This window comes from Echinops telfairi, unplaced genomic scaffold (assembly GCF_000313985.2).
Source record: "Echinops telfairi isolate 266 unplaced genomic scaffold, ASM31398v2 ScPeMD7_1;HRSCAF=3_0, whole genome shotgun sequence".
Taxonomy (NCBI): domain Eukaryota; kingdom Metazoa; phylum Chordata; class Mammalia; order Afrosoricida; family Tenrecidae; genus Echinops; species Echinops telfairi.
In genome coordinates, this window is record NW_022103896.1 from 44,016,798 (window position 1) to 44,026,811 (window position 10,014).

Genomic DNA, 10,014 nt, shown 5'->3' on the forward strand with positions numbered 1-10,014 from the left:
TTGATTCTTCTGGAAACCAGGAACACTTGCCAAAGAGAGAACAGTCTCCTAGGGTTAAGGACACACTCACACTCTGTGGTCTTGCAATAGATTTTCTGGACAAAACTAACTGATCCTTCGCGGGAAGTCAGCAGGTTCGGTCTTGCGACAGTTACACTGCTGCTGATCCACAATTGTGTTGCATAGTCAAAGGTCACACCTGAAGCTAAACAAAACTTTTGCCACTAAGTATATTTCCACTTGGCACACAAAATACTGTGCCATTACACTGTTCTCTCTTCCTGGAATGCCCTTGTGTGTTGTATTGTCCAGGAGGTCATTTGGCCAAGGTCCCAAATCCCCAGCCTTTGACCAGCCTTCCAGACTCCCCAGAGAGCGATACAGAGGGACAGATCTGGCAAAAGAACATTGTTTCCCAACCCCCCATGTAAGACTTCAGCACTGCTGGGCTTGTCTGGCCTCTTCAAAGGCAAACAAGGAGGCACAGCCAGGCAAGTCCTAGAAAACCGGTGATGCCAAAGGCCTTCATTGAATTGACTCAGCTGCAAGCTTAAGACTTTCAGAGGCCAGGAGTACAAGGGTAATCCTGAACGTGTCCTTGCTACCAAAAGTCCTAGTGCCCCTTTCCCAACTCATGAACTTCTCCTCGTTCTTCGATCCCCCATTCACATGCCTCTTCCTTTCAGAAAAGTGAGTTGACTCCTTTCTTTGTGCTCCGTTAGCTATTTGTGTGGCTTTCTCTTTGATCGCTTTTCTAGGCCTGATTGTGGTCATGTGTTTACCTGGCCTTCCTCCCAGACTGCCAAAGGTAGACTCTGTCTTGTTCCTCTCTTTCTCTCCCGGGCCTGGCAGAGAGCCCCACATTGAGAGGTGTACAGGGTGTTGTTCTGAAAGCCATGGGTTTGGGCACTGGAAACAGGGCATCTGCCTAGGGTTGTAAAGTTTATGCACCACACAAACCTGCCTGGCCAAGGGGGCCCTTGGAGTTACTGTGGGGCTGCCTCTGCCCAAGAAAGAAGGCCAGCAGGCCAGGGAGGGGGTCTCCCAATTTACACCAAGACTCCATAAAACTTCAAACCCACCACCATCAAGTCAATGTTGACTCATAGCAACCCTATAGGAACAGAGTAGAACTGCTCTGTAGGGTTTTGAGGCTATGAACTTTAAAAAAAAAAATCATTTTATTGGAGCTCATACAACTCTTATCATAATCCATCCATACATCAATTGTGTAAAGCACATTTGTACATTCATTGCCCTCATCATTCTCAAAACATTTGCTCTCCACTTAAGCCCTTGGCATCAGCTCATTTTCACCCCTCCCTTCCCGCTTCCCCCAACCTCATGGAGCCCTGATATTTTATAAATTATTATTTTGTCATATCTTACACTGTCCGCCGTCTCCCTTTACCCACTTTTCTGTTGTAGGGAGGAGGTCACATGTAGATCCTTGTAATCGGTTCCCCCTTTCCAACCCACCCTCCTAGTATCGCCTGCCATTCTCGGCACTGATCCTGAAGGGATCATCTGTCCTGGATTCCCTGTGTTTCCAGTTCCAATCTGTACCAGTGTATGCTATGAACTTTTATGGGAGTGAGAAGCCTGTTCTTTGTCCCAAGCATCAGCTGGTGGGTTTGAACTGCTTACCTTGCTGTTAGCAGCCCAATGTGTAACCTTCTACACCAAAAATCACAATTAGACTCAAATATTTTAAGAATAGGAAGGCATACAGAGTCAAAAAGAACATTCTCCTTTATGAAAAGTGACCACTATTTACCCAAGAGTCCAGCCTAAGTTACCTGATTGTAGGAAACTGACTGGTTAGGAGTTGCAAGAACTTGAATGCACGGTGCTTTTTGATGTCATGTGTTGTCGTTGGATGCTGTCAACTTAGACCCCAAGACATGGTGGCTCCCTCTGTGTCAGAGCAGAGCTTTGTTCCACAGAGGTTGCAAGTGCTGTGATTTTTCGCAAGAAGTACTTTCTTCTTCTCTTTCTCCACTTCATCCTGTTCTGTCTCTTCCTCTTTTAGCATGCAAACTGGGTGGCTCTCCATAACTGTATCGTTCATTTAAGACACCTTGGGGTAGACTGCAGCCACCAATCTTTAGGTTAGTAGCCAAGAGCTAAACTGTTTGCACCACTGTATGATTAATATATGATGTTTAAGTATAATAAAATTATCCAATTTGAAAGAATGTGAGCTATCTATTGATTTCAATAAACATTTTCTGGCCATTTCGTATTGGACATATACTTGGTATGGGTTATCCACTAGCAAGAATAACAAAATTGTCCAATGTCAAACAACAATTAGTTTAAACAGGTACCCAAAATATTATTTTGTCAGAAACAGGAAGAAGTAAAATGATCATTGTGCTAATACAATTGTTTCATTCATTGGTTTTCTTCTTCTTTTTTAAAATCATTTTATTGGGGGATCATACAACTCTTAACACAATCCATATATCCACCCATTGTATATCAAGCACATTTGTACATTTGTTGACTTCATCAGTCTCAAAACTTTTGCTTTCTACTTAAGCCCTTGGTATCAGCTCCTCAAATTTCCCCTCACTCCCCACTCCCCCTCCCTCAAAAACCCTTGATAATTTATAAATTCTTATTTTTTCATATCTTACACTGAATGTCTCCCTTCACCCACTTTTCTGTTGTACATCCTCCAGGGAGGAGGTTATATGTAGATCCTTGTAATCAGTTCCCTCTTTCTACCCCACCTTCCCCCCACCCTCTAGTATCGCCACTCTCACCACTGGTTCTGAAGGGATCATCTGTCCTGGATTCCCTGTGTTTCCAGTTCCTTTCTGTACCAGTGTACATCCTCTGGTCTAGCTGGATTTGTAAGGTAGAATTGGGATTGTGATAGTGGGGGCAGGAAACATTGAAGAACTAGAGGAAAGATGTATGTTTCATCGTTGCTACACTGCACGCTGACTGGCTTGTCTCCTACCCAAGACCCTTCTGTAAGGGGATGTCCAGTTGCCTAGAGATGGGCTTTGGGTCCCCACTCTGCACTCCCCCTCATTCATAATGATATGATTTTTTGTTCTTTGATACCTGATGCCTGATCCCTTCGACGCCTTGTGGTCACACAGGCTAGTGTGCTTCTTCCATGTGGGCTTTGTTGCTTCTCAGCTAGATGGCCGCTTGTTTATCTTCAAGCCTTTAAGACCCCAGACACTATATCTTTTGATAGCTGGGCACCATCAGCTTTCTTCACCACATTTGCTTATTCACCTGCTTTGTCTTCAGCGGTTGTGTCAGGAAGGTGAGCAATCCAGTCTTTCTCCTACGGAGCTGCTGGTGGTTTTGAACTTCTGACCATGTGGTTCACAGCCCAACGCAAAACCACTACACCACAAGGGTTCCTATATATAGCATAATATATACCAATTCAACAGTTTCTACTTGTACAATCCACTGGCATTGATTACATTTCTTCAGGTTAGACGAACATTCTCACCCTTCTTTTCTCAATTGTTTCACGGCAAATATAAACTCACTGCCCCTCTAAGTCTCCTGTCTAATCTTTTGAGTTGCTGTTTTCCATTTGTTCCCATATTAAAAAACCAAAAAACAAAGCAAAATCAATTGACTGCCATTGTGTCAATTCTGACTGACAGAGGTCCTATAGGAAAGAACAGAACTGCCCCATAGGGTTTCCAAGGTTGAAATCGCCATGGAAACGGTGGTCACATCTTTCTCCTCAAGTGCGGCTGGTGGTTTCAAACAGCCAGCATTTCACTTAACAGCCAAGTACTTTAGCCACTGCACTACCAGAGAGAGCCTCCTTGGTTCTCAAAGAGGTAAATCTTAAAGGGACACAATACACGGGCAGACTTTCTTCTTTTTTTTTTTAATGTGGAACGCTTCACGAATTTGCGTGTCATCCTTATGCAGGGGCCATGCTGATCTTCTCTGTATCGCTCCAATTTTAGTATATGTGCTGCCGAAGCGAGCACAAGGCAGACTTTCTTTATCAATTAAACTGTCATTTAGTGGCATAAATGGGCCCTGGTGGCACAGTGGTTACATGCTGGGTTGCTAACTGCAAACTCAAAGGTTCAAAACCACCAGCTGCTCCTTAGGAAAAAGACAGGGCTTTTTACTCCTGTAAAAAGGAAGGGTCCTGAAACTGAGATGGGCAGTTGTGCCCTGTCCTAGAGTCAGGATGAGTCGGCACCGACTCGATGGCAGTGAGTGATTTGTTACTGTTGGTCTTTAGTTTAAAGAAGACTTTAGGGGATATATCAGGTTTAAGGGCAAGCTTCTGGGGTTATATTGCCAACCTCCTAATGATGAAGTTGTCATTTCTTTAGTTTTATTTTCTCTGCCACCTTTTTTCTCTACCTCCCACCTGCAAGGTTTACCACAAACTCTGCAGCAACCACAAGTAGATCATTAGTCATTCTTGGGAAATCTCTGCTAAGTATTCCTTACATTGAATACATAAATTGTACAAGTGAAAAAAGATTGGTGTTGATATCTACACAACACTGAAATGTACCCTGTTCAGAGTTGTCATGTGGTTATGTTCGGGTATATCTGCACAAGTTATTTGTTTCTAATTAGAATAAAGAATCAAACTCTGTGTGTGTGCATGTATGTGTATTTCAAAAAAGTTCATGAAAAATTCCATTATCTCTCAATTCCATTTTGAAATGAACTTTTTAAAGCTCTCTTATATGTTATACACATATGTTCTGTATAACTATATGATGTTTCAAGATTATTCCTAAGATAATGTCATTCTGGCGTGAGAGAAAAAAATGAACTTACATCTGCATGCTAAAAGCTGAAATCTCTTATTTCTTTTACCTAGTTAAGTGCCTGTGGGCATATGCTACACCTATGAACATCACTCCACCACCCATGTGTATGTTCTGGGCGGAAATGATTAGGAGCCCTAAGACTTCCCTATGATGTAATTTCTTTTTCTGTTTCTTCACCTCATCCTGTTTTCTCTTCCTCTTTTGGCATCACTCAGAGTTGCCCTCCACAACCGTACCAAGAACAGTCCAGCATAATTTGTATTTAATGAGCATCCGCAGGAATCCATTGGACTGTGTATTTTAAAAAATAGTTTTATTGAGCTATATTTAAACTATCATAAAAACAAAACAATAAATAAGTAAATAAATAAACTGTCATACAATTCAATAGTTCAATCATATTTTAAAAGGTTGTACAATTATCACCACAATAAACTTTGGAACATTTTCTTTCTTCTGGTGCCCATTGCTATTGATTCACTATCTTCCCCTCTCCAGCCAAAGTGGCTAAACCGAAAGTCAGCAGTTCAAAACCACCAGGCACTCCATGGAGAAAGATATGACTTTCTACTGCTGTAACACCTCAGAAACCCATAGGGGCAGTTCTAGTCTGCGCTACAGGGTTGCAATGAGTCAGACTTCACTCCAGGGCAGAGTGCTTGTTGTTTTTTTCTCTCCTCCATGTCCCCCAAGTGCAGGTGCTGTCTTCATTGATCCACCCATCCTGACTTCCCTATATAGAAAAACAAAATAAAGACAAAAAGCTAAAAAGGACTCACAACAATGACCAAATAAAACAGAGAAAAACCTCAACTGAAAAGAAAGCAGCAAACATTTAAAAACTGGAATAGATTCAGAATGGGTCAAAAAGGCGGTCTATTGACAAGGTGTTCAATTCCAGCCTGGTGACAGCTGCTAAAATCCACACTGCAATACTCTTTGTCTGATATGAAAGCTGTTCGCATTCCTAGACGATGATCAGTGAGAATTCACCAGCTGGCTGGAGAGGGGTGGAGGTAATCTACTTTCCAAATGTGCTCTACCTGGGGCTAACATGATCTACATCCTTGGTTAATGATTAGGACTTCGATGGGAGCCTAATCTATATGGGGGCTTTGCAAATGGATTTGGGGCTTCCACTATCATCCATAGAATCTCACAAACCTAGTGTTCAGAATTTAGGCTCTGGTACCATTCTCTTCTTTAGTTTGGATTCCAGCCATCTAAGTGAGCAGTCAAGAGATCAAAATAATGGGGTGCATTAGGTAGATGCTGCACAAGACCTCTTTAAAGTATTGAAAAGCAAGGACATTACTTTGAAGACTAAGCTGTGCCTGGCCCAACCCCTGGTATTCTCAGTTGCCTCTGAATAGAGATGAATGCAGAAGAGTTGATACATTTGAATGGTGCTGGAGAAGAATATTGAAAGTATCATGGACTGCTAAAAGAACAAATAAATCTGTCTTGGAAGAAGTATGGCCAGAATGCTTCTTAGAGGCAAGGATGGCAAGGCTTTGCCTTACGTACTTTGGATGTGTTGCCAGGAGAGACCAGTCCCTGGAGAAGGACATCGTGTTTGGTAGAGGGTCAGCGAAAAAGATGAAGGCTTTTAAGGAGTTGAATTGATACCTCAACTGCACCAATGGGCTCAAGCACAGGAACAATGGTGAGGACAGTGCAGGACTAGGCAGTGTTTTGTTCTGTTATACAAAAGGAAGCTTTGGGTTAGAACCAAATTGATGACACCTAACAAGTGAGAAGTCAGCTAAGTTCACACAGAAGCACCAGCCTGTGCGATCTAAGGATCACACAAACAGCATCCAATGACTCCGAAACTAGAAAAAGAGGCATCAGCACTACTTATCCATATGTTAGGAATCAGCAGATAACTACTTCTTTTGAAGTTTTAAAAATAGCCTCTACAGTCCATGAAATATGGTCAATAAGAAATGGATGGGACGAGGCAGCAGGGTATCAGCTTGCTAAATACCTAGGGGTTGGAAGGAAGTCTCCTGAGAACTCTGGCCAAGATCTCTCTTGTCTGCTGCCCCTTCAAATCAGATCGTGCTATTCTCCTCCACCCTCCACTGCACTTGGAGTGCTGACCTGTTGACATGAACATTCTTGAATGTTCATGATCTCTGGCTTCTGGTTGGGTTCAGCGATGAGTCCAAGGAAAGAAGGAAGAAGAAAGATCAGGTCGCTTTATCTCCTAGTTCCCGTCTTGTGAGGTTGCCTCCGGCTGACCCTGTCCCTTTATTAAAGGACACACGGCTCCTCTGTGTGTCTGCCTTCTCCTTGCTCACGATGCTCCAGAGAGTCTGGCTTTGCGGTTTCTGACATTTGCCAAGAATGTTCCCACTACACGGTCTTTGCACTTGCTGTTCTTCTGTTGGTATATGCTTCTCTCAGTTATCTGCTAAAGCAGGGGTGCTCAATACGTCGATCGCGATCTACCAGTCGATCACAAATGTAGTGTAGGTAGATCGCCTGGCATTAAAAAAAATAGACGTAAGCCTATCATCAATCCCATCAATTAATCGATATACAGCACAGCCAGTCAGATGCAATCTTAGGTGTCAAATGCATGCGCAAACAACTGCGCTAAGTGCAGCAAAAACTGACGTTATCGCCAATTTTTAGACCTTGGTTTTTTTTCTCTTGAATGTAAGAAAGGGTATTAAAGTGAGTCGGGGAGCTGGACCAAGTAAGAAGACAAAAACATATCACTTTCATATGGAATGGGAGATTTTGACACTACAAGCCGACATTCAGCTGACTTCCAGAGTGCAGGAACAGTTCTGGAACTTACTCGCAGAGGGAAAGTACCCAAACATGAGAAAATGTGCTACCTCCTTGACTGCATTATCCGGCTCTACTTATTTATGTGAGTCAGCCTTTTCCCACATAAAGATCATTAATTCCAAATACCGTTCCACCATGACTGATGATCATTTGGAAGTGTGCTTGAGGCTGGCTGTCAGCAGCTACTGTCCGGACTATGCATCCCTGGCTCATTCCATTCAGTGCAAGTCATCAGCGTAAACTCAGGTAATGGCAAAAAATGTACATAGTTAATTGTATGGTGCAATATGAACTCACGCGGCTATGCAAGGTACATAGACATATATTGTACATATAAAGAATTCTCAATGTATCTATGAATAAATGTAATAAATAAAAATAAATGTTTTGCATTTTTGTAGTTGGTAGATCATTTTGACTTGATCATTTTATAAGTAACCTGCATGGTGAAAAAGCATGAGCACCCCTGTGCTAGAGTTTGTCCAGTTCACATGCCAACTCCTCTTATTCCCCCATCAAAAATCGCATTATCCTGTTCTTTTTTTCCTGTTGCTGTGGTTAGGTGCCTTTTGAGTCTTCTGACCCTTAGTAACCTTATGCACAACAGAATGAAGCACTGACTGATCCTGTACCATCCTCACAATTGTTATGTTTCAGCCCACTGTTGTAGCCACTGTGTCAATCCATCTCACAGAGAGGGGATCTTCTTCTTTTCTGCTGACCATCTATCTAACCAGATGTCCTTTGCCAGGGGCTGGTCCCTTCCTGATCACATGTCCAAAGTACATGAGAAGAAGTCTTGCCGTCCTTCTAAGGAGCATTATGGCCACACTTCTTTCAAGACAGATTTGCTAGTGCTTCTAGCAGGCTATGGTAGTTCCTATATTTTTCTAAATTTTCTCTCCTGGGCTACCTTATTTGGCTTGGTAGCATGTACCACCACTTGTGGCATATTTGTTTTCACTGGTTCAATATCTGTCTTCTCCTAACCAGGATATGAGTTTTCCCAACATGTGGATATAATTTTATGGACACAGCCTTTAAAACAGTGTCTAGAGCACAGGAAGTTTGCAATCAATATTTGTTCAATGAATAAGTAGTAAATAAGGAAATAGACTCTCCTAGATGGGCTTCCAAATGTTTGTGGAAAATTGGAATCGAAAGATAAAGCCCCCTTGTAGGTAAGGTTCAGGGTTTGGGGGGGGGGGCATAATGGTTAAGCCCTCAGGTTGGAAGTTCAAACCTACCCAGAGACTCCACAGGAAAGGCCTCATGATCTGTTTCCATCACTATCGTCACACGGGGTCACTATGACTTACACATGGCTCAACACTTCCCAACAACAATAATACAGACATAATTGTTAAAGTCTGTAAGGTTTTTTGTATTATTACAGAAAGGAAGCTCTCCAGAAATTCTCAGTGTATATCTATAGTCTAAAGAGTGACCAGAGAGTGATCTAAAATCTGGATCACAAACTATAAATACCATTCCTTTGAAGTGAGAAGAGAACACTGGAGGTGTAATGGTTACGAGTTGGGCTTTTAACCACAAGGTCAGCAGTTCAAAGCGACCAGTTGCTCCTCAAGAGAAAAAAAAGAAGACTTTCTAGTCTCATAAAGAATTATAGCCTCAGAAACCCACAAAGGCAGGTCTACCCTGTCCTAAGAGTTAGTGTGAGTCAGAATAGATACAGTGGCAGTGAAGTGAAAAGAGAGGGATGGGTAACAATCTCAGAAAGAATGGAATTGGTGGTGGGTTGGATGGACACAGTTGCTGTCTGCACAATTCAAATGCACCAATTCTTCTTCTTTCTTCTTTATTCAGTGTCCAACTTGCATATGAGGCTATTGAAAATACCATTGTCTTTACCTTCAAGCCTTTAAGACCCCAGACACTATATCTTTAGATAGCCGGGCACCATCAGCTTTCTTCACCACATTTGCTATGCACCCGCTTTGTCTTCAGTGATTGTCGGGAAGGTGAGCATCATGGAATGTCAGTTTAATAGAACAAAGTACTCTTGAATTGAGGAAGCACTTGAATTGAGTGGAGGCCCAATGTCCATCTGCTACCTTAATACTAAATCTATACATATATGCACATAGATCTATTTCTACTTCCTCATATATATATTTACATATATATATGCCTTTATTTAGATCTATATAAATGCCTTTTACCTCCTAGCTCTTTCTTCTATTCCTTTTACTTTCCTCTTGTCCCACTATCATGTTCAGCCTTCATTAGGGTTTCAGTATTTCCTCTCAGTTACAATACCGTTGGTCATGCCCTACCAGGCCTCCTACACCCTCCTCACCAGGGATTTGGATCACTTGTTTTTCCGTTTTCCCTGGGTTTGTTAACACCATTACCTTGCCTCCCATGTCCCCCTCTCCCATGTCCCCCAGAACTG

The 10,014-nt window shown here is 42.3% G+C and overlaps 1 non-coding gene and 1 pseudogene across 1 annotated transcript; one reads left to right on the forward strand and one right to left on the reverse strand.

Annotated features, from left to right (window-relative positions):
- Positions 1 to 10,014, forward strand: part of LOC101651112 — a 17,026-nt pseudogene that overhangs the window by 5,476 nt on the left and 1,536 nt on the right.
- LOC115868728 lies at positions 3,877 to 3,983 on the reverse strand. Its single transcript, XR_004045738.1, has one exon. It is a non-coding gene; the product is annotated as a U6 spliceosomal RNA (small nuclear RNA).